The 25138-nt window shown below is 44.7% G+C and overlaps 1 protein-coding gene and 1 non-coding gene across 3 annotated transcripts in view; one reads left to right on the top strand and one right to left on the bottom strand.

The window, feature by feature from the left end:
• STARD8 (StAR related lipid transfer domain containing 8) overlaps positions 1-25138 on the bottom strand; it is a 635411-nt gene that overhangs the window by 528810 nt on the left and 81463 nt on the right. The gene's annotated exons all lie outside the window — the stretch shown is intronic.
• On the top strand, positions 6835-7025 carry LOC144752322 (small nucleolar RNA snR46). Its single transcript, XR_013594087.1, has one exon. It is a non-coding gene; the product is annotated as a small nucleolar RNA snR46 (small nucleolar RNA).

Below are 25138 nucleotides of genomic sequence, written 5' to 3'. Positions count from 1 at the left end.
CTAAGGCGTGACAACCCTAATCAGTCATAGCACCGTTGGATTAGTAGTTTAAGTTTCAAGAATAGGAGTGCTCCGCACGCCCACCCCATACAGTTATACATTTCTTGTCAAAATAGTGAGGAAGCACCTAGCGAATAAAATGCAGTTCGACCAAATAACAGGAATAACAGATAACAGAGCAACGACAAAAGCATACACAGCAGAACAAGCAGGTCAGGTATATTCTTTAATCCAGGAAGTACGTACTAAAGATGCCCATGGAAGCTCAGTCAGTCAACAACTGAAACAACTAGAATATTTGACTCGTCGTCAATTGAACCAAAAAATGCACGCATCAACTTTAGTGCAATATCACAAAGCAAAAAGGATACCAAGAGGTTTAAGATTAGCCATCAAACCAATGTTATTCCGCTTCAACTTAAATGCAAAATGTATGGAGAAATGGTATAGTATTTTAAATACATGCTCATTGGACCGTATACTATTAATAATAGAAGAACTGTCTAAAACCATACGAGAGTTGGAAGAGGAAATTAATATTTTGAAATCTGAATTGGAAAGCAGATTGGAAACCAACACGTGGCAAATTAACCTGGAAGGATTGAACCAGAAGTTAGATAAATACAGTAAGGAATTACAGGAGAGTAAACTGCGCAAGTACAAGTGCGACACAATAGACTATAAACTTAACGAAGTGTATACATGGGCGGACATCTACACACGTAGAAAATACGAGCCTAAAAAGACCACAACAGCAACTCATTCTTCTGAAGAAAGTTTGGTTACCGACAAAGACATCACAATAAGCAGGGGACCAGTACACCTGACCACCCAAACAGCAGCAGAACTACCCGAGTCATCGGGAGCAGAATCATCATGCAGTGTGGCTTTTTTATCCCAGGTTCAAAACAAAGGGCTACAACCTACAGGTGCGTAAGCGGTTCGGAATAGTGGAAAATCGGAGAAGAAGGAAAGACAGTTTAATTAGATTCGTGAAAATACTACCCAACAGAAGATAGAGAATCGTACGAACGCATCAGCATACAGATGCGAACCTCTTTTTGATGATATCGATGACACTCTACATATAACAACTACATTAAGAAAGGCCCCTGAGGAAGGTACCTTGGGTACCGAAATGCATTGGGCCCGCGACTGAGTTGTGTTATGAATTAATAATGATTGGAACATGTTTAAAAAGATATCATGATTATTGATTATATGTAAAAACTGTGTTCTAAAATTGATTCATGAAGTGATTTATAGCATGTGATTGAAAACATGAAATCGGAAACAAATGTGAAAAATTAAATGATTGAAAAAGCGTTTGTAATAATTGTTGAGTAAGTTTGATAACATAAGAAGGTGTGAGATAACACCACGTGAACAGTGCATGATTGGACTACCCCACAGGCTAGTCTTAACTCAAGCATAACTAAGGCGTGACAACCCTAATCAGTCATAGCACCGTTGGATTAGTAGTTTAAGTTCAAGAATAGGAGTGCTCCCCACGCCCACCCCATACAGTTATACATTTCTTGTCAAAACAGTGAGGAAGCACCCAGCGAATAAAATGCAGTTCGACCAAATAACAGATAACAGAGCAACGACAAAAGCATACACAGCAGAACAAGCAGATCAGATATATTCTTTAATCCAGGAAGTACGTACTAAAGATGCCCATGGAAGCTCAGTCAGTCAACAACTTAACCGCTTCCATGCGGCGCGTTAGCCGCGCCCTGTGCTGAACATTCCAGAACAGGGTGCGGTCGTGACGGAACCGTTCCGTCATCAGCACAGCTCAGCCGTAACTGATGACGGAACGGTTCCGTCACCAGCATCGAAGGGGTTAAACAACTAGAATATTTGACTCGTCGTCAATTGAACCAAAAAATGCACGCATCAACTTTAGTGCAATATCACAAAGCAAAAAGGATACCAAGAGGTTTAAGATTAGCCATCAAATCAATGTTATTCCGCTTCAATTTAAATGCAAAATTTATGGAGAAAAGGTATAGTATTTTAAATACATGCTCATTGGACCGTATACTATTAATAATAGAAGAACTGTCTAAAACCAGTCGAGAGTTGGAAGAGGAAATTAATATTTTGAAATCTGAATTGGAAAGCAGATTGGAAACCAACACGTGGCAAATTAACCTGGAAGGATTGAACCAGAAGTTAGATAAATACAGTAAGGAATTTCAGCAGGGTAAAATGCGCAAGTACAAGTGCGACACAATAGACTATAAACTTAACGAAGTGTATACATGGGCGGACATCTACACACAGAGAAAATACGAGCCTAAAAAGACCACAACAGCAACTCATTCTTCTGAAGAAAGTTTGGTTACCGACAAAGACATCACAATAAGCAGGGGACCGGTACACCTGACCACCCAAACAGCAGCAGAACTACCCGAGTCATCGGGAGCAGAATAATCAAGCAGTGTGGCTTTTTTATCCCAGGTTCAAAACAAAGGGCTACAACCTACAGGTGCGTAAGCGGTTCGGAATAGTGGAAAATCTAAGAAGAAGGAAAGACAGTTTAGATTCGCGAAAATACTACCCAACAGGAGATAGAGAATCATACGAACGCATCAGCATACAGATGCGAACCTCTTTTTGATGATATCGATAACACTCTACATATAACAACTACATTAAGAAAGGCCCCTGAGGAAGGTACCTTGGGTACCGAAATGCATTGGGCCCGCGACTGAGTTGTGTTATGAATTAATAATGATTGGAACATGTTTAAAAAGATATCATGATTATTGATTATATGTAAAAACTGTGTTCTAAAATTGATTCATGAAGTGATTTATAGCATGTGATTGAAAACATGAAATCAGAAACAAATGTGAAAAATTAAATGATTGAAAAAGCGTTTGTAATAATTGTTGAGTAAGTTTGATAACATAAGAAGGTGTGAGATAACACCACGTGAACAGTGCATGACTGGACTACCCCACAGGCTAGTCTTAACTCAAGCATAACTAAGGCGTGACAACCCTAATCAGTCATAGCACCGTTGTATTAGTAGTTTAAGTTTCAAGAATAGGAGTGCTCCCCACACCCACCCCATACAGTTATAAAATTCCAAGCAAGTGTGATGCCATCTTCACCTTCTTGGTACAACACTCGTTCACGCTCTTTTAGAGATAAGATTTGGCGATTCAATCAACCTTCACTCCCTGCTTTACCCACTCGGGGGCATCTCTGGACTGTCCTCTGGTAGTCATTGGTCACTCACTGTCCGAATTTAGGCTGGTTGATCCTCTGGAATGTTTTAAAATTCTTAAAGGTTTAAAATCAGGTTCACCTTTAGACCCTTGTGCAGCTAGGACGCTGGCAGGGGAAGCGGAGGTTGCTAATGCAGAAGTGAATTCCATCATCAATCTTTCCCACCAGAAAGTGGTGATCCCTTTGGCTTGGAAGGAGTCCAAGATACTGCCTCTCTTGAAAAAGCAGTCACTAGACCCCCTTTGCCCAGGGAACTACCGGCGTATCTCCCTCCTCCCTTCATTGGCAAAGTAGTGTGAGAAGGCGGTAAACAAACAGCTTACCGATTTTTTGGAAAAGGAGGTGCTCCTACACCCAGCGTAATCTGGGTTTTGCCCATCACACAGCACTGAAACAGTGCTGTTTGAGGTGGCAGAGGCTATACGGGACTGTCTGGACGCATGCGGGAGGGCGGCGCTAATTTTGCTCGACCTCTCAGCCGCGTTTCACACGGTCCCGCACCCATTGCTTCTGTCACGTCTGGCCAGAATTGGTCTGTCGGGCACCGTGTGGGTCTGGTTCCACTCCTTCTTTGAAGGGTGGTCCGAGCAGATCTGCATCCCACCTTCCTCCTCCTCTCCTCAGCTGGTAAAAACGGGTGTCCCGCAGGGTTCTTCCCTTAGTCCCCTCCTATTTAATATCTATATGACTCCTCTGATATATCTAGCAGAGGAGCTGGGGGCTAAGGTGCTGGCTTATGTGGATGACACCCAGCAGCTTTTCACCTGGCCCAAAGGTGCGGACTCTGTACTTCTGGCCCAACAGTGCACTTCATCAATCTTTAAATGGCGGGCGGAGACACGGCTCAAGTGCAATGAAGGGAAATCAGAGATTCTGCTTTTTGGCACATTTCCCCCGAATTTCAGAGAGCAGCTCTGGCCTCCTGAGTACCCACGTCCAACCTCTACTGGGAAGCTAGCAAAAAAATCTTGGGGTCTGGTTTGACGAAGAACTTTCCTTCGCAGTACACATCAAGAAGCTGGCCGGCGGCTGCTTCGGCTTGCTTAAATCTTTTAGAAGATTTTTTCCCCTTCTGCCATCTGTGGCGAGGCAAACAATCACATGTGCGTTGATCCTGTCTCGGCTGGATTACGCTAATGCCCTCTTTGCTGGCATCCCGGGTTACTTGTTGAAGAAGTTACAGTTGGTCCAGAACAATGCAGCCAGATTACTATTGGGTCTGTCGGCCAGGGACAGTGGTCATCACCAGCTGCGCTTTTTTCACTGGCTGCCCTTAGCAGCCAGAGTGAAATTTAAACGACTGATCATGGCCCACCGCTCGCTCCATGGGTGTGGCCCTCTTTACCTGCAGAGGCGTGTTTCCTTCTATGCCCTTGCGCGCTCTTTGCGCTCCTCGTCCCTATGCTTTGCCCAAGTCCCACGTTTCAAGCGTCAGAGAATGGGGGGTAGTTCATTTTCAGTTAAAGCAGCAGTTGCATAGAATGCTCTTCCTCTGGTCCTGCGTACCATCCAGGATGCAGTTGTATTTAAGAAAAAATTGAAAACTCATTTATTCACATGAAGCCCATTGCTGCACCTTGTTGGTCTCGCGCCGGGACACTCACGAGCAGCTGTGTGCGTAACAAATGTATATATATATAAAACAGAGGGTTCAGGAAAGATGCATAGACCATTTAATGATGTTGACAGCCTACCTGTGCCTTAACTGGTTTGAAGGAGTAAAAGGTATTGCAAGAAACAGGCCAAGCATTGTTATGGAGTCTAAAGATGTTTAGCCTCAGTTGTAACATCCAGTGACAAACTACAAATTATGTGACTCCTTTGAGCCGTACTTACCGAGTCCCAAGCGTCACCAGTGGTAAGATGTATTGCTAAATGTTCAAATTTTAGGAACAGCTGTCCGAAAGCCGCAATATAGTTCCACCAAATGCAGATAAAAGGTTTAACCTGCCGGTTTAAGTCAACTCTTCATCCTGTTTGGAACATTTTCATCTAGTCAATTCCTTTCCACCACAAGCTTCAGTGTAACCAATCCAGGTCTATAGAAGTCTGTTATCCACTAGCCTGTGACCTTTGCTGGAGATAAGAAACCTCAATAAATCCAACAAAACTAGAATTGACTTGGGAGAACCATCTGACAGACCCAATGACCCCGCCCCAATCATCGGCCACCTTGAAGAACCTTCCCACAGCGCGCTTGAAAACGCTGCCTCAAGCAAGAGATCTGACCTCGTTGAGCAGGCATCGTTTGTAGGTTTGAGCCAACTTCAGCTGGAGGGAGCGAGCTCCTTAGTAAATATATGTTCACTTGCACCGGGGCAATGCCACGGGCCCTACTGAACCACAGGAACTCATGTGGCAACCTGATTTTGCTCCAATCCAGCTTAAAACCCTTAGCTATGAGTGGATTAAAAAAAACGTTTCCATCCTTCCCTATAGAATATTATTGTTCGCTATTTATGATAAATCTTGCTGCCATTCACTTTAATTGGAAACAGTTGTATATTCTTGGGGTTTCTTTCATTGATTTTGTTCAAGCATTTTCTGGTAGTTTCTAATACATGTTTACTTTTTATGTGCTCAGGGTATACCTTACATCCTTTATTACTTCATCTGTATTGGGCTGAGAACTGTTGCCCCTTGCACACCTTAGCCTCTCCCTAGGGCACCGTTGTGCTCTTCTCCCACACTTCCTAAGGATATGACAAGAATACTTTAATCCCATCTTTGATTTTCTCCCTTTTAGGGCACAGCCCATGTTAGTCTTTAGCCACTCTCCCCCGCCCAGGCTGAAGAAGGGTCTCTTAGCCATAGAGTCTGTGGTACATGGGGTTCCCAGGCACCTCTGCTGGCACAAGATCTGCCAATGCCAACCCACACGGTGCCACTATGTGTCACACAATTTTGACCCCAGGGCATGGCGACAGAACCTCGCTGACCCATTGTTTTGTTTTTTGGGGTTTTTTTTTGAGAGGGGAGGAATTGGTGAAGGGCAGAGTCTTTAAGGTAGCACTCGGCATGGGGCTCACCTCGAAGGCCCCTGCCCCATCTCCTATGGTGAACTTTATTCATAAATTGTCAGGCCTGTAGCACGTGGAACCCAGCAAACAGCCTTGCACCAATTCCCCAAAAAGGCTACCAGCATGCAAGAACAAGCCAACAGGCCAATTCTAGAGGTAGATGTATCAAGATTCCATTTTGCGATTTCTAAATAGCGATTTTTAAGGAATCGCTATTTAGAAATCGCAAAATGGAATGTATATAGAAAATCGCTATTTTTTAGCGATTTCTTAGTCTTCCTTATTTGCGAATTCGCAATTTTCGAATTAGCAATTAAGGAATAATTTCCCATGCATTCCTATGGGCCAGGAGGCCCATAGGAATGATTGTGAAATATTTCTTAATTTGCGAATCGCAATTTGCGAATTTGCAAATTGAGAATAATTTCAAGGGTGCAGGGGTGTCTCAAAGACACCCTGCTGCACTCCTGAAATGTACATGTGTGTGCATATGGCGCACATACATGCCCTATGGGCATATATGTGTGTCACATGCCACCTTCACAAATGCCAAATAGGGCATTTTTAAATGAAATCGCAAATGACCACCAACTACAAGTTGGTGGTAAATTGCGATTTCTTAACACAAATTTGCAATTTCTAAAACCCACATACATCGCATTTAAAGAATCGCAAAATTTGCGATTCCTTAAATGCTTAAGCAAAATAAGGAATTGCAAATTTTTGCGATTCCTTATTTTGCGATTTTGTGATGCATTTAAAAAAATGCAAAAAAGCCTTTTGCGATTCGCAAATGACGAAATTCGCAGAATTTCGGCCTTTGCGAATCGCAAAAGGTTTGATACATCTACCCCCTAGTGACTAGACCGGATGGTCAAGGACATCTTAGTCCTGGAAGAAGTCTCAGTAAATAGCTCCTGCTCAGAAAAGGTGGATCTCAAAATCCAATCGCGTCTAACGTGGGTTCAACCAGTTCTCAGATTTTTAGTTCATAGTTCTTGATGGGTGCAGATCTTGAGCCGCTAAGGCCCCCAGAAATGGTTTCTCCAAAATAGTCTATAATAAATGTGTAAATGGTGAAGTGCAAAAAGATTTACAAAAATGCTTCCCAATGACTTACCCCGATGATTCGTAATGTGATAGTCTGGTGCTCTGCAAGGCCGCTTAAAAATTGTAGATCAGGGCCTTATTATGTAGATGGCGCTCTTTCCCTGCTTGCGCCATGGCGCACCTGTCAAAATAATGCGCGGCTCCCAGGGCAGCTGCGCACTCGTGCTGCCTTCGGGGCAGCGCATTCAAGTGAAATACAGAGCGACTGCGACTGCTTTAGAGCCGATCTGTGTTTGAAGAGGGAACAGAGGTCCCCTTGCAGGCGGGTGCAGGGAGTGATTGCACCCGCATTCGGGGGATGTCTGGTGGTCCATAGGACCCCCTTTCTCCCCTCTTGAGGGCTGCCTTTAAGAGGCGCACTGAGAGTGCTCCACCTTTATATGGTGCACTTTCGATGCACCACCTAAGGGCATACTTGCGTCTGCGCACACATCCACAATACGGCACTGGCACAGAGGCAAAGTGATCCCTTTATTTGCATATGGCCACGCCCCCATGCAAATGAGCATATGCCCTTCCATGATGGCACTGATTTTACATGTGCACCAGGGTTATCAGTATTACACACGGGGACGCAAAGGCGTCTGCCACTTCTACAATACCATTCTGTCCCAGGGGTGCACAAAGCGCGCGTTCAACCCCAGGGCACAACGGATAATACGGGCCCTGGTGTTCGCACTGCTCATCAATTACGTTCTCTTGACGTCAGGGGCCCTGGTTCCAAGCTTCACACATGTGTGTTGTACACTTTAGTGATTCTTTCCTCCAGGGGCGTCAGAGTCGGCGCCCCGGCTGCTCTTCCCTTGCAAAGGATGTGGCGAGTGAGACTTGGGGTCTCCCACGCTCTAGAGCACGTGGCCTAGACAGTGGATGAACCAAACACATTGGCTGGATGACAGCTCTATTAGCTAGGATTAGGGATTTAAGGCATCCACAGACCAATTAAAGCCCAAAATGTATTCATAAGTTTAACACCGAAGTAAAATGGCCAGGGTCGATGTTATTAGAGATGAGGTGGAAGCAGGAGCCTCGTGACTCGGTGGCAAACAATTCTCAGCCTCTTTTCCTGTAACCTTAACTTCACACGATCACACAACAAGCCAAAGGGCAGCGCTGTGCTTTCAGTCCGTCTCTCACGAGCCTCGGTTCATTTCCCTTTTCCACGGTTCTGTTTTGACTGTTGAGAAAAGCACCAGGCTTCAGCTGAGGATCAGATACTGCCGGCCAGCTTCCTCCTTCCATCCTGTGACTTCCGGTGAGGACCGTGACGTGCTTCCTCTGTGACCCGTGAAATACCCCAAGCCCCAGCCTTGCTGAAAAGTCCCTATAATGGCCTCTAGCGCTTTGTAACACGAGATATAGCCACTGCGCCTCAGGCACTACTAACATGGTTCAACACTGCCTTCGTCAACCCTACTTCATCAACCCTACTTCACCTCCCTACTACACTCACTCTCATATACCTGTTTTCAGAGTATCATGAACATTGGCACTGATAGTTGCACAGCTGCGGAAGGGAAGGACCCCAATGCGCCCAGTTTTGTCTGCCTTTTATTCAGTCCTTTAAATGGGCAGGTACTGTCCGGTACGGAATACGGCACTTTTTTATTTTGAGGAGGAGAGTACCGGCACTTCTCAAGAGAAGTGCAATACTTTTAATTGTAGAGTACCAGCACTTCTCAAGAGAAATGCAGTACTTTTAATTGTAGAGTACCAGCATCTTCTCAAGAGGAATGCAATACTTTTAATTGTAGAATACCGGCACTTCTCAGAAACAAGCAGGTACTCCGGTACAGAGTACCTGCACTTTTATTTTTCCAGTTTAAACACTGCTTTTACTATCAAACTGGGAGCACAGAGGCATTTTCCGTTCTGGCACTAGAGCCCACAAGACCCAGCCTTTCTTCACCAGCCTTTCCTCGCCTCCATAGAAAAGCGAACCCGGGAGAAAAGCCCACCCGCTTCTACCACAAGGCGCAGCTCCTACCCTCCCAACCCCAGGACTCTCTGTTCTCCTCCTGAGCGCTCTTCAAGTTGGCCTGGACCATCAGGGTGGGCATCACAGAACCCATCAGTGGTGTGTGGCGGATCTCACACTCCACGCTCAGTGATGGGTACTCAATCAGTACTCAATATACAACTCCTTCTACAGTAATGCACCCTCTCTACCCTACCCACGCCCTGAAACGCTCTCTTATATCCTCATGGGCACTTTTAAAGTTGGCCTGGACCATCAGAGTGGGCATCACAGAACCCACCAATGGTGTGCGGCGGATCTCACACTCCACGCTCATTGGTCAGTACTCAATACAGAACTCCTTCTACCATAATACATACTCTCTACCCCACCCAAGCCCCAGTACCCTCTCTCGTCTCCACATGGGCAGTGTCCATGCTGGCACGCCACCATCTGAGTGCACGTCACAAAACCCACCAATGGGGTGCAGCGAATATCACACTCCATGCTCAGTGGTCAGTGCTCAATCAGTTCTGCGTTTCATGCCCACAATGCACCACTTCAGGGGCAGATAATACTGAAGTGAAGGAACAGCAATGCACCCTGCTGTTCCACTCCAGGGGGTATTTTCACCCCAAGAATGATGTGCAAAATACGGGCGTGAATTGAAATCTGGTGATCCTGGTGCAAATAATATACTCTTCATGTAATGGAACATGCTTTATTACAATGTTCTTTTATACATATGTTCACAGAGTGTTCAGCTTACGTTTCACTCGACCCCAACAGCATCAAAGCTTTAAATACTTCACAAATAAAAGAGAAAAAATAGCAAATAACATCGCTGCAGATCGATACATTAGCAGTTCTAAAAATGGAACTGGGTACCTATAAAATTATACCAGCACCAAAAGGTGAAAATCTTCATCTCTTGTTTGGTGCTCATTTTGCTAATGAGAATGTTGAATTGTCCTGCTCAAGGGACATGGTTCTGGCTGCAGCATGTATACATTGGAGAAGCATGGCTCAATGGTTAGAGCGGCAGACCCTGATGCAGAGGTCTGGCCTGGACCAGGGTTCAATTCCCGCCTCGGCGGCTCTTGGACTCAATCTCGGCGTCTCTTGGACTCAATCTCCCCGGACCTGATAATTCTCGCCTCGGTGCCTAGTCTAATCTCTGTGACTCTGGGCAATAGCTTGCTTAATCTCCACAACGGCACCAGCAGCGCAGTGATGCCTGGCTTCACCTAAGGGGTGCCCAGGAGTGGACATCTCAAAGGAAAGCCAGGAAGGGTTCCACAGAGGTATGAATACAGCGCTACGAGACCTCTGGGTAGAAGGCGCTTTATAAATACAAACACATTTACATTACATTTATACATTGCCGCAAATAATGCTCAGCAATTTGTGTGAATCCGAGTATTATAATTAACGTTTGAGCGCGTGTCCATGTGCATCATGTGACTTGTATGCTATTTAGTATTTATACAGATCGAGGTTTCATGGCGCTGTAGAAAAACATAATACGCAGAGTACAGATACAATTAGAAAACGTTAATAAGGTTGATTGGAAATAAAAAGTCCACTTGTAGCAAGCAGGTAGTAACTGTCCAATTTTAGCTGGTGGTAACTGCCCACTTGCAGCTGGTGGTAACTGTCTACCTGTAGCACTGACCACTGGATCGTAAAGTGTGACTAAGTGAGATGACATTCAGTGACCATGAAGGGAGGTGCTTTGCCATGAATGGACTGAAAGAAAATTTCAAAACACTTTGAAAGGAGGTTTTTCCTTGATGGGAGCCGATAAACTTGTTCCTAAATGAATGAACTATGGTTGTGGTGCAAAGTTCCAGTACTATGCCGGACCACCGTCCACTGCACCAGTTGGAGCGTTCTTAAAGGGAGTCCAAACAGCAAGAGTTTTCGTAGCAGAGACTCGATTTCACTAGGACCAAGTCAGCTGGGGCAAAAGCTTTCTTAGTAGGTTTAGTTGCCAGAAGCAGATAAGAACAACAATGCCCCTGCGCTATACACAATAGATAGTAGTTTGATAGTACTGAAGTGAGTTAGTATAATAAAATGGTGGAGATTGATAGGACAAATCTAAACATTTGGTAGAACTTCAAGAATAAGTACATATGAACCAAAATAAACATTGATGGATGAAGAGTCTGTTCTTTGAATGGTCACTTCTGTTTAATGTTCCATTTCACAAGCCAACACGTGTTTCATCGCAGGGAACAAACTGCGAATCTTCAGGGCTGGAATAAGTAATAGTAAGGATTGGATATAATTATTCCGGATAGTAGATCTTATAGCGTTTCGCGGGAACGAAAATAGGGGAGAAGGCCGGTCAGTGTGTAGACTCTGTTGCGTGTCCACTAGGCAAATGTTTGCACGTAATAGTACGTTTAGATAAATATCCCCGGTCGGGGCATTGAGTTGAATCCTAATTTCGGAATCCCAACAGTTATAGATTCAGGCTGTAATGGATCTCGATTGTTCACGAGTAAGGTGAAAACCGGGAGGAGAAAAATTGTTCGTGGTCGGGCGGGTGCGCCTGAAAATCCACGAGGCGGTTTCACCTAGGCTGTATGGTTCCCCCTCTCTTAGTTTCCCGGCGCCGTGTATCGAAGACGGACCAGAGACTCGATTTCACTAGGACCAAGTCAGCTGGGGCAAAAGCTTTCTTAGTAGGTTAAGTTGCCAGAAGCAGAGACAACCTACTTTAGAGATCTGGGGCCATATTACCAGAGTGCCCCGGGGGCACAACAGGCGTTTGCGCCCCCTTTGCACACCCTCGGGGCACTTTGGTATTATAGAAGGGGCAGCCGACGCTTGTGCATCCCATCCTGTAATACTGAAAGCGCTGGCACCAGCGCTTCCTCAAGAGGGCGTTCCCTCATTTCCATGGGGGCGTGGCCCAATGCAGATGAGGGTATCCGTTTGCCTCTGCGCCCCTGCTGTATTACAGACGCGGGCACAGAGGCGAAGAAGCTGTCAGAAGGCGCACTGACAGTGCACTACCTAAAAGTTGGTGCAAAGTCAGTGATGGAGAAGTGTGGCTCAATGGTTAGAGCAGGCAGACCTTGATGCAGAGCTCTGGCCAGGGACCAGGGTTCGATTCCCGCCTCGCGGGTCTCCGACTCATTAATTCCCCTGACTGGATATTGTCGCCTCAGTACCTGTTCTGATCATGGGTCCCACGCTGCAACTCTGGGCAATAGCTTGCTTAGTCTCCACAACGGCCCCAAAAGCGCTGGGATGCCTGGCTGCACCTGGGGGGTGCCCAGGAGTGGACATTTCCCAGGAAAGCCAGGAAGGGTTCCTAAGCGGTATACGGACAGCGCCGGGACACCTCCGGTGGAGGTAGCTGTGCGCTTTACAAATTCCGACATTTTATTTTTATATATCTCCTGATGTCAGCCCTCTGGAGAGGGAAAAGGGGATACCATAGACCCCCCAGACATCCCCTTGCAGGCGGGTTGCTGCATGCACTGTGAAACACAGAGCGGCTTCAAAGCACCGTTCCGTTTTTCGCACAAATACGCAAGTTTGCAGCTGCTATGCACGTAGCACCTTCACCATAATGTGGTGCATTTTCCTGGTTAGCGCCTGGTGCTCCATTTAAAAGATGCATCCGGCGCCAACCAGGAAAATGCGCCCATACCACAATACGGCGGAGCGGGCCGTGCACACTTAAAAGTCTGTGCACTGGGTGAAGAGTGGGACATTGAACCATATCATAGTAAATCCACTTTTCCCCGTGTAGGAACAACCCACACCTGCACTGAGAGCAGTGCATTCGTGAAAAAAGAGCCAGCTGTTTGAAGCTGCCTGTTCGGCTTTCATTGTGCAGGTGGAAACCAGGCTGTCTTTAAAAGGGAAACAGGGATTCCCCCATTAGACGGCAGCAGTGATTGGCTGCACCACCTTCCGATGGATGCCTCACGGGTCCATGCAACACTTGTACCCCATTTGCAAGAACACCTCTGGGTGCGCTACCCTTATGTGGTGCGCAGTCAGTGCACCTTCTGATGGCTTTTTTCTCTCTGGAGTTATGCCTTTTATACAGCGCCAGTGCAAAGGACGCCCTCTTTAGATCACGTCAGCATGCATTTAACATTAGCGCAATATGTATCACAGAAACAGCCAAGAAAGCCTCTGCAGCCATTTCTGTAATACCAAAGTGCTTGAGGTGGGGGCTAAAAAAACAAACAGGCGCACGAGGGTTGCAGCATGAGGGACTTTCTATAACACATCCCCTATATTATATACATCTGTTATTTCAGCGCCAAGATGCCCCGTTGCTCGGGTGAACGTGCGCTTTACAAATACACGTTATGTTATGTTTAGGTTATATTCATTTACTAGAATGCACTACTTCTGGCATTTCTATATGTTGTACCCAATTTACTAACCATGGAAGGATGAACGGCAGAGTTAGCCTTGACTTGAGTCAAACTCTTAACCTGGAGATCACCTCATGTTTTAGCTGTGACCTTTAACTCACTGAGCCATCCTAATTACAATGAATACTATTCAATACATTATGTGTAATTATTAATTAGTCTTAGTGATATTTGTGTCTCATAGAAAATTCAGAATTTGAATGCCTAGATGTAGCGACTGTTAAAGGAGGCAATACTTGTCATTCTACAAATTTAATATCCAAAAGCTGAACTCTATCGACAGAGCTCCCCCGTCACTACCAGGTTCCACTTGCTGTCATGTAGTGCATGTGCATCTTCTCTTAAAAATATTCTCACTTCCGGAAAGCAAACAAGTTATTAACGTTTTTTCCCAGATCTAGGTGGAAAATACATATTTCCTCTTTCTTGGACTCACAGCAGTTATCATAATTGGGGCATAGGTTGCCCCCATTGCAGTTCTCTTTTGCAAACGATATACTTATATCAAGTCCAGAAATTGTGTCTCAGAATCCCTTGTGTTTTATAGTCCTTTACACAGCCAAGTTAACCTCTGTTTTCATATATTTAAAGCTGCTAATAAAATTATTTATTTTTAAATCCATTCCAATCCGGTTTACATCCCTGTACTCACGCGCTGTATTGAACTGTGTGGACCAATCACTGAATACAAAAATTCCCCAAAATAAGCTTGTGTTCAAGCAGCATTACATAATGTGTGCGGCCAGCTGGAGTGTACAAAGCCACTGCTCCACGTAAGAATATCAGACCTGAAACTGATATGGAGGGGGTGTGGGGGGGAAACTGGGTAATGAGGATGCAATGACACTCCCATATTTCATTTGGAGTCTTTGAAAGGTAAGGACATTAATAACCCCTTCAGGGTAGGAAGCTGATGGAGCCATGCACCACACCACAGGGGAGTACGTTTGGTAAGGTTGCGGTTCCAGAAAATTACGCGCCGCACCGCCCTCCACCAGTGTATCACCACTCGAGCACAGGAGGGCATCTCCATGGAAACCGGATATCCATAAAGATTGCCGAGTAGGCCCTTACATCCCATTATGTGGAGTTCGAGGTGGTATGCCGGATCATCCCACCGTCACGTAAACCATTCATTGATGGGCACCAATTGCGCAGCCCAGTAGTATTTGTAAATATCAGCGAATCCCAGTCCCCAATAGAAAGGGTGACTGTTGAGCCGCTGAGAAGTACACCCTGTGACGCTTCCCAGCCCAGACAAAGGAGGTCAGTTTGGAGGTTAGGGAGGGAAATCATTGCCTTGGCACATAGTATTGGAAATTTGCTAATATATAGGTACGGAGGAAGACACACCGATCTTAAAGAGCGCGCTGCACCCCGTTGGATTGAGTGGCAGACGTTACCAGCACCGGAAGTCTTGGCCAAGGGAAGCGGGCAGGTCCTGGACGTTAAGTCTCCGAGCTAGGTCCGGGAGGTGGGACATGTGGACTTCCTGGTATTTAAATGTGTTACAGTGGCATAGTAGGACACCTGTGACTGTCCTCAGCGTCCCCCCTCACCTCCATCAGTATGGATTTGGCCGGGTTAACAAAGACCGAATAATCGAATAATCTCCAGGCATTGGGGGACAGAGCTCGGAGGGTCCCCGATGCACAACAAGCGATCGTCAGCGTACAGTGCCACCCAGTCCTTGAACCCCGCTGCCCATCTAAGGCCACTGAAATGATGCCCCAAACTATATGCCATGGTTCTCTACAGTATGGAACAAAAGTAAAATTTTGCTACACATTTCATGGCATTATTATGTAGCTATTCTGCACTATACCAAAAGTTAAAACAAAACGGATTCAAGCGTTATTAAAACACAGAGGTACCTTAAGAAAGAAAACTATATATATTCAGCAGAACCTATTCAAAATATTATTCACAAACAAAGATTTTGTCTTGTATTATAGAACATTTTAACTAAGGACGTGCAGAGAACTCCGCTCAGCCAGCACAGAGTGTGCGGAGTTTTGCCTACTCCGCGCTCCGCTGAGAACGCGGAGTTTAGGCAAAACTCCGACTCCGCAGCACAGTTAGCCAGCCCTCCCCCCGACAAAAAAAGGCTCCTCGTCTCCACCTGTGTAGTTCTCGCAAAACGTACATCGGACTTGGGGTTTGTGGGAGCGAGACCAAAGCAAAGAGGAGGAGGGCCATCGTGAGAAGCCACAGTACAGGTAAGTGCCTTTTTTCTTTTTCAATTTCCGTTTTTATATTTTTTATTAGCGGGTTGGAGGCGGGGAGCAGAGCAGAGTATTTTAACAATTCCGCGGAACTCTGCATAGTGGCACTACGCCAGCTCTGCCTGTGGTTAATTTTAACACTGCCCTCCTACAGGGAGACAGATTGTGTAAACTACACAATGTTGCACTCTGCAGAAAACAAGCTTATATGTGCACACCTCTTGTAATAAAAGGGAAGCCTCATTTAGTAGCTTCCTCTCCCGCCCCACAGTTATTCTCTGAAAGCGCCCTTACTATTGTGTTTTCTTGTATTCACACTATGGGGTTCTGGAAGTAACACTTTTTGATACTAGACTGTCCTGCAGGGCAGTATTGTTCATTTCATAGTCATTCTCCTTGTTCCCAAACCAGGAAGTACTTCTGGATTCATGACACGGGACTGACTATAAGAAGGTGCAATATGTTTGTGGTTCCGTTAAAGCCGAGCGCCCTCTTGAAGTAACACCAGCGTTGCAAACAGTGCCTGGAAGCCAAATATGAATTTGTGCAAAAAGTCAAAAAAGGTTTTGCATGCTAAAGAAGGAATCAGTCGTTCTGCCGTGTTTGCAAAACAATTAAGACTTTAGGTTTTTAATTGGTCCTGTTACGTTGATTTGTATAGCGCACTAATCACCCGAGAGGGTATCCAGGGACTAGGTACTTGAGACTAAAGTCTTTTCCCAGTCAATCAACTGGTGATGTTTACACTATCAGAACATTTTTTAACTAGTTTGGAGTGCCCTGTTTTTAAGAAACTCTACTTCACGTTAATTTTATTTACATATTTATTTTTTGTTATTTCTTGCTTCTGCTGCCCAGTCTAAAAAAATTCAGAAATCGAGGCTGAATAAGAATAAATCGATAAATGAGGCTAACAAACGATATAATGCAAATGAGATTTCAAAATATATTTAATTTTATTTTTAAAATGTTCTTTTTATTTGTTTTTTTTTTTAAAACAGTCTGCCGAAATAATCTATTAATGTATTTATTGTCATCATCAAATTGCCTTACAACATAAAATGTCTGAACAAATCAAGATTCATCTAAATACAGTCCAAAAGTTAAGAAACATTCCATCGAACTCCGTACAACATGGCACGGCCCTAGGCGATAAACAGGCCTTAAAGGTGCACACACGGGATGACACACGTCCGCGTTAGTCTCCGATGCCGTGGACTGCGCTCCCTGCGCAGGGCCGGACTGGGAACTACAACCGGCCCTGACAAAGTGCTCGGCCGGCCAACCCTCTCCCCACTCGGGGTGTTGGAGGTGTCCTGCGGAGCTCTTTGCCGGGGCTGGTTTTCAGCCGATTTTGGTTCAGGGACGATTTTGCAGCTGTGCTGGGAAAACGGCCCTGTAACAAAAACGGCCCCCAGGGGCCCAAAAACATCCCCCACCCTTGCGGCGCTCCGGGGGATTGCCCGATGCCTGCTATGGCCAGTCCGGCCCTGTCCCTGCTGCTCAGAGGGTCTCTACCTCAGACCCTGTCACAAGACCACCCATAAGCACAGGACTCCCACGGAAGGAGAGAAGGTGAGGGCCTACACACACCGAAACACAGTAGAAATAGGTGCACAAAGAGACAAGGGAGGGAGGGGACACCGCGCAAGAGAAAAACTTAACGGGTGATACTGCTGTTGAGATCTGAAGTTGACGTTGTTTATTAAAAACTGTTTATGATACATTGAACCAAATACTCCTGCCGTCATAGCAGTCACAAATGTAAGCTCTGAAATACATTTTGCTTTGATATACCACGTCTTCTTGTACTGTGACAAAATATCATTGAAAATGGTTTACAAAAACAAAAAAACATGGCCCGCCATATTCGAATTACATTATTATAATTAAAAGCGTACCCTTAAAAAATTCCCCCAACATGACATGCGACCACCAATCCTTCACGCAGTAGCAAGAGTCGATATTAGAAAATATGTCTGAAAGATTGTGCAAGTGCATAGGAACCTATACTGCAAGCACTAAAACTTAACAGACTCAACCTGCAGATGGGTAGTAATGGCCCATTTCACTCTTGTTGGAGTAGTAAAATATAGCAATTATCAGGGTTCAGGGGGCCCCTTAGGGCTCTGGTCCCCGGTGCACTGCACCTGCTGTACCATTGGTTGCTACTCCCCAGCCATTCAGACCTTTCCACAGCAAATTAATTTACCCGGGAAGATTGAACATTTTACTGTGCGGCTACAGGGATGAGACACCTATGACCCCACCGGATGCTGGACCTTCAGCCATGCCGTCCATAAGTAAGAGGACACTTTGCTTACAATCTGCTCTTCTGCCCCTAAGGCAGAGAGACCGAGCCTCAGCCACCGTCCTGGCGCTTCTTAGCTTGAATAAGGGAAGTAGTCGGAGTTTTCGGGCCTGGGTGAACTTTGTGCAAAATAGCAAAAAGTCATAACAGAATCCTTTCCACCAATGGAACAATCACAGCTATAGTTCCCCTTTGAGTACCTTCTAGACCAGGAGTCTCCAACCTCTTCTGCGGTGAGAGCTAGTTCTGATCAGTGAAAAACAATGTGAGCTTCAGAAGACTAAACAACCCGCGCATTGTTACCAGACACCCTCACACCCAGCTCCATTGACTTCAAGCCTAATGTCCATAGAACCAGATACTATGGTTTGAACACATTACTTTGACTAGGCCCCAGACCAAGCTAAGTATTCCTTTGTTGGGAAGGTACCCAATCCAAAGCTTATGTAGGGAACGTTTCCATCTGGGTAGAGCATGTTCAAGTACTTCTCAATCCTAAAGGCTGATTTATGGGTGAGGTATGCACCCGATAGGCTACCTTCTTGAACTTTGGATACATATTCCTCTATTTTGTAAGACCAGAACCGCTTCTTAACAACTTCCATTGAATCCGGGCCTATTAGAGAAAGCTCCTACCAATAGTGCTTTAGTTGCAGATGTTAAAATATGTTTAATATAATTCAACCAGTTTCTACCACCCGTACCTGCATATATGGACAATCATTTCTTGGACCAGTTTTAAATATAATACTTGCGAAGTGTTCCTATAAAAGCACTCTCAATACAATACAGGTTTCAGCGTGGCCAGGTCTGCTATGATACCAATACCTGGATCGAGATACAAAGGCACCAATAGGGTCCCGGAGCCTAGCAATAGGAGAGACCTGAGAAGCGCATTCTCTTGCACTTGGATCTTTTATAAATTGCCGTGCGCCATAGCTCTGCCCCATATAATGTGTCTGTCACCGCTTTCTGTTGATAGACTTGCAATATTACGCTTAGGGACTAATTGCCCACCTTTTGTTTGAAGGCACATATAGCCCGAGTAGACCAAGGGTGGCCTTATCAATCTGGGCTTTCCATCTTAGCCTCCAGTAAGCTGTGTGATGCATTTTCAGTTGTCGCTAATAACACATCATCAGCTGCAGAGAGGATCTGCACCTTACCGCCTGCGATGGTACGAACATTCAGGTCGACTTCTAACAGATATTCAACCACATCATTCAGGAATAAGCTAAAAAGGGCCGGGCCAACAGCAGCTCTACCTAACACCTTGGTAAATCGAGAAGGGGTCTGTGCACTAGTCTAAGACCCGGTAATGGATCCTGCCCATGTTTTTGGTATTTAGCCCGATGATAGCACTCAAAAGGGGGTGTCGACACCCATCTTATGTAGTAATGACCATAGCTTCCCCCAACTGACGAGGTCGAGAGTTGACTTCAAGTCTACATAGATCAGATAAAGGAGACTGTTCTTGATAACAGTATACTTCTAAATAATCATATATAAATTGATTACCTGGTTCACTTTTCTGGATCGGAATCCAGTTTGTGCCTCCATCAGAATTTCCTTGTTGTCCATCCAACTCTGCAATTTGTGTAATAGTCCCTTGCCCAGGATCTTCCCTGCTCCATTCAGGAGTCAGATTGTGAGATAGCTTAATGAACTTTTTCAGCTACCTTTATTATGTAGTGGTACCAGGATCGCTGACTGGCAAGAAGTCAGTATCCTGTCCTTTATAGCAGCAGCATTGAACACCTTAGTGAGAATACGGGATCACGCTTTAGCCTCCTCATGATACAAGTCAGGGGGAATTAGATCCAGACCTAGAACGTTGCTTTTCATGCTGAAGATAGCGCTTTTCATTTCTTGGACTAAAATTGCTAGGGCCAGGTTTTTGCCCACATATAGCTCATTGTCTGCCTCAATATTGTTATTTGTAGGGCGCTTAATCGCATATAACTGCTTAAAATGAATCACCCGTTTCTTAGCACCTACGTGGCGGGCTAGCCTACTTGCTCTGCCGTTTCACACATCAGAAACTATCTTACAGAACTTCTTTGTATCTTTCCTATTTGAGGCTTCCTTTGATTATATCTTTGCTTTCCTGTTTTCAGTTTCTGTTTTTGGTAAATTCTGGTGGAGTTTTTTCAGTGTTTTTCAGTTATTTTAATACCTTGAAGAGCAGTGGTTGTCAGTGATTACACATTTCGCACCATTAAAAACAACAGAAACAGTGTTTTTCCAGTGTTTATGGAATGTTTTACTTTTATTATTGCTTTCTTTCTACACTGATAGTGCATGGTATATAGACAGTGCACATACAGCGTGTATGAGGTCCAAATACATCCTTATAAATCAAACGTATTGTAGTACACCACACAATACTTTTTCAGTGAGTATTTGGTCATGCGTGCCGTGCACGCTCTTTCCTTCCCATGTAAACTTTTATCTGTGAAAAAGACTGCTCAACATTGGCACTTAAGACAGGCAAAGCCAAAACAGCCTGTACACAATTTGCTAACTCTGGGCACTGACATAGCTTTCCATGCCAATACTTGTGCACCTGAAGATTGTGAGTCTCTGGGACAGATTCTGCAACACATGCGTTGAACAGGGTCCATAATCCTTTAGATATATTGAAGCTGTCATACAAGAAAGCAAAAGCCACACAATTAATGGATGGAATGCAGAACACATCAAAACATTCACCCTCAGTCAAGAGATATGGGTTTAATCCATCGTTATTTTGCTCACCAAGCCACCCCAGTTTAGACCTTGCCATATACAAATCAGTCTTGACCCTGTGCCTCATGGGCATGGTCCAACCCGAACTGCCAAGCCAGGTATTCCCTGGACCATAAACAAGCATCCTAGAACCGGTTTCGGGGTTTCAACCCTCATCAGCCAGGATAGCTTGAATCCAGTGTCACAGTGAGCCCGGGACACACATCTGGGCATACCCGGCGCATTTAGGGCGAGAAAGCAAAAGACATACAATTGATGAACAGAATGCAGAACAAATCAAAACATTCACCCCCAGTCAAGAGATCTGGGTTAAATCCATCATTCTTTTGCTCGCCATGCCACCCTAGTTTAGACCTGGCCACATGCAAATCAGTCTTGACCTTGTGCCTCATGGGAACAGTCCAGCCCGAACTGCCAAGCCAGGTCCTCCATGGACCAGAAACAAGCATCCTAGGACTGGTTTCTGGGTTTCACCCCTCATCAGCCAGGATAGCTTGAATCCAGTGGCACAGTGAGCCCAGGACCCATGTCTGGACACCCGGCGCACTTAGGGCCAGAAAGCTTAAAAACACAAATTTGATGGACGGTCCCAGGATGCTTGTTTCCGGTCCAGGGAAGACATGGCTTGGCAGTTCAGGCTGGACTGTTCCCATGGGGCACAGGGTCAAGACTGATTTGCATATAGATGTGTCTGAACTGGAGTGGCAGAGTGAGCTAAAGAATGATGATGGATTCAACCCAGATCTGTGACTGGGGGTGAGTGTCTGAAAAGTTTCAGCACCTCATCCATCATCTCATTGTGTTTGCTTTGTCATACAAGAAGCAGCACTTTTGAAAGTCTGGAGAAAATTCCCCTTTACGGAAGAGATCTAGAAGTTGTGCAGAGAACCACAATGAGGCTTCATTGACTTCAAATGCCATGGTTGGTGAAGGGACATTTCTATGAATCATTGCAGGGCCGTCTCTCATACATTGTAAAATAAAATGTCCTGAATTGCTCCTCAACATTTCTTTGCTTAACAAGAGGCAAGCATTCTAACATGGAACATGTTGCAGTGCCAAAGTCACTAAAAGTGTTGCCAAGCGTACTCTCAAGGAGATGTTACACATCCGCACCAATTATGCTGAGCATTTCGTAGACAAGGGTGTTTTCAGACACTAGATTTTTTATTATGTCCACTACAGCAGTCATGTTTTCCTGTAAAAATGTGAGAATGCAGTAGAGTGTACTTTTTTCATATCACTATCAATATGCGACCAGAGATCCTCACATTACTTGCCTTTGGCATCATTACTCAGCAAAAATTCTGTAAACAGTTGCCGCATAGATTATATACCATTCACGACCTCTAAGACTGAGAAACACCAGCTAAATGACATAGTTGGGATGACTTTTTTTTCTTTAATGCCACAGAAAGTACTGAATGAAAAATATTTGCCTTTTAGCTCCCGCGCACAACAAAACAGTGCGCCAGAATGGACTACAAAGTCAATAGCATTCTTCATTCACTCTGAGGATTGTAAAGATGGTTTCAACATACCATCTAATAAGTGGCAAGGATCTCTTACAGGGAAGCACTTCAGCTCAGGCACCGATTTTGACAGGTCATCACACAACTTTTTCACATACGTAGCTGAATCACTGAAAATACAATCAATATCACTCCAATCTTGGTTGAACTTGGTAAGAACTTTTTGCAGCAGCATTCCAAGTAATGCTGCATCATGTTTTCCAAAATTCTGGTGTCATGTTTTCACTACTATCCGAGATGCTTGCTGCAGCATTCTTTTCACAAATAACTGTCACTACACCTTGCATTGACTTTTCAAAGCCTAGTGTGTTTGGCAATTCACCTTCTATCAGAACCGACTCACTAGAAAAGAGGGCTGATGTATAAAGAGGTGTTGCCCATTCTCTGTGGGTAATTGTGATGGTGCGTATTGGGAAGTATTCTTATGAAACCAGCCATTTTAACTATCAGTGAAAGAATCAAAAGTAGCCATAATATCAAATATGATTTTGATATTTCCTGATTCTCTTTTGTTTATAAAATAATTAAACAAGTCCTAAAACATGCTTCTAAACCATGCATCTTTAGACCAAAGACCACAAACCTGAAAAAAGCAAAAGGAAGAAGAAACAATATTTTAGTGATATCCCTAAACAACAAAACTCAAGAAGAAGAATGTTAGCCACTCTTACTTTCTGCTACCTTGTATAACAATGTTACATTGTATTGGCCCCTTCAGAAAGAAATTTTTAAAAAATGACTCTTTCACTCTCTTTTACTTGAGTGGCATTTAGTTTGTGGATGTGCGAGTGATTCTTCAGTGTTTATATGTTTATACTGATGTGAACTATTTCCCTTTCTGTGGGGTTTTATCAGTTATTATAGGTTTAAACCTAAAACAGGCCTGCCTAAATATTTCCATTGTCTGATATGGGTTTCTGTTTTTTTTACTTTTTAATACATTTTTATAGTCTTTCCTAGGCTGCAGGAATTATGCTTCATGTGTCAAAGAAAGGTGGCAAACAATTATTGCATGTAAAACTTTAGGTTCTGCATCCTGGCACTTTTGGTTGAACCACCTGTTGCCAGAGCCGGACTGGCTACCAGGCGTTTTGGCATGCTGCCGAGCTGGGGGCTGATTTAGTTGATGGGGACCTGCGTGTGCTAAACGAAATTCGTTTTGCTTTGTTTATTTCAAAGCACACGCAGGTCTCCATCAACGAAATTAGCCCCCACCGCAGTGACATCAGGCCCCGGCTCGGCAGCATGCCAAAACGACCGGTAGCCAGTCCGCCCTGCCTGTTACAGACCAGTTTAGAACAGTTTGGGATACATCATCCCGATGGGGTGGGACCATAACAGTTTTATGAGGTTGAACATCTTTTGGAAGGAGTCAATACTACTACAATTTTTATTACCAGCTCTTTTACCCTAGACGGGTCTTTTAAATCTCGCTACTATAGAATTAAGTGTTCGATTTCTTTATGGCATTTGTCGTAGTGCCAATAAACTGATTTCCTATTATTAGATGGAATAATTGTGGGTGGGTATTCTAAGATACCCTCTCCTACTTGCTCAGACAGCCCCTCACTGCTCATGAGCAGACGAACTACAATAAGATCATGATGCAAAAAGTATCCTTCAAGTGGAGAGGGATAAAAGTTTTATAACGCTCTGTCTGCATTTGAGCGATAGACCTAATTATTCTATATTGCATTGTGAAAAAATGACAGGTGCTCAATCCACTAAGCTATCTTTAAAAAACTGTTTTGGGCTATAAAATGTTATAGAAATTAACCCCTTCGGCTCTTATGACGAGCTCAGCTCGTCATGAGGCACAGTGGAGCTGCACTCATGACGAGCTGAGCTCTTCATAACTGCCGCGGGATGCCCACGCGGAGCTAATTCCCCTCCTGTGCGGGCATTCCATGGGAGTGGGCGGAGTTGTGATGCGCTCAGCTCGTCATGAGCACAGCCCCACTGTGCAGCATGACGAGCTGGGCTCGTCACGAGCACTGCGGCGCCGAGCGCACCCCTCCTTCCCCCGCATGGAAGGGGTTAAAGGAAGATTAAAATCAATAACATACCAACACAGGCCCTATCTGGGTGCCCAGTGGCCTAATGCATCCCCTGCACAGGGTGAGGTTTATCTGTGTGATCCCAGGCTTGAATCCTGGTGACTTCACTTTTCATCCTTCCAAAGTTGATAAAATGAGAACATCGAAGTTAGATATTAATGAAATCTGATTTTTTTCCACCAGATTGCTTCAGCAGTGAGCAAACACTTTACAAAATAACTTATGCTATGTTACAAAATGTGTGAAAAAGACAACAGTGTGATTGGATCAAACGAAAAACGTTCAAACCATTAGAGCAGATCTCTTGTTTGGAATGCCCCCACGCCTCCTGTGAGAGGTGGTTTGAAGTTCACCACCACAAGGCATCAAACATAATGACAGAGCTGGCAGGATATCACATTGCCAGGTGCAAGGGCTGTAATTGACACAGTCATGGATTCTCCTTTGCATTCTGGAACTTGTAGCATTCTTTAGCTCCTTTATATTTTCAGGACTACAAGTACCAGAATGCAACGAGAAC

Source organism: Lissotriton helveticus, chromosome 4_2 (assembly GCF_964261635.1).
Source record: "Lissotriton helveticus chromosome 4_2, aLisHel1.1, whole genome shotgun sequence".
NCBI lineage: Eukaryota > Metazoa > Chordata > Amphibia > Caudata > Salamandridae > Lissotriton > Lissotriton helveticus.
The sequence above is the reverse complement of the archived record's forward strand: the minus strand, read 5'-3'. Positions and strand labels throughout refer to the sequence as shown.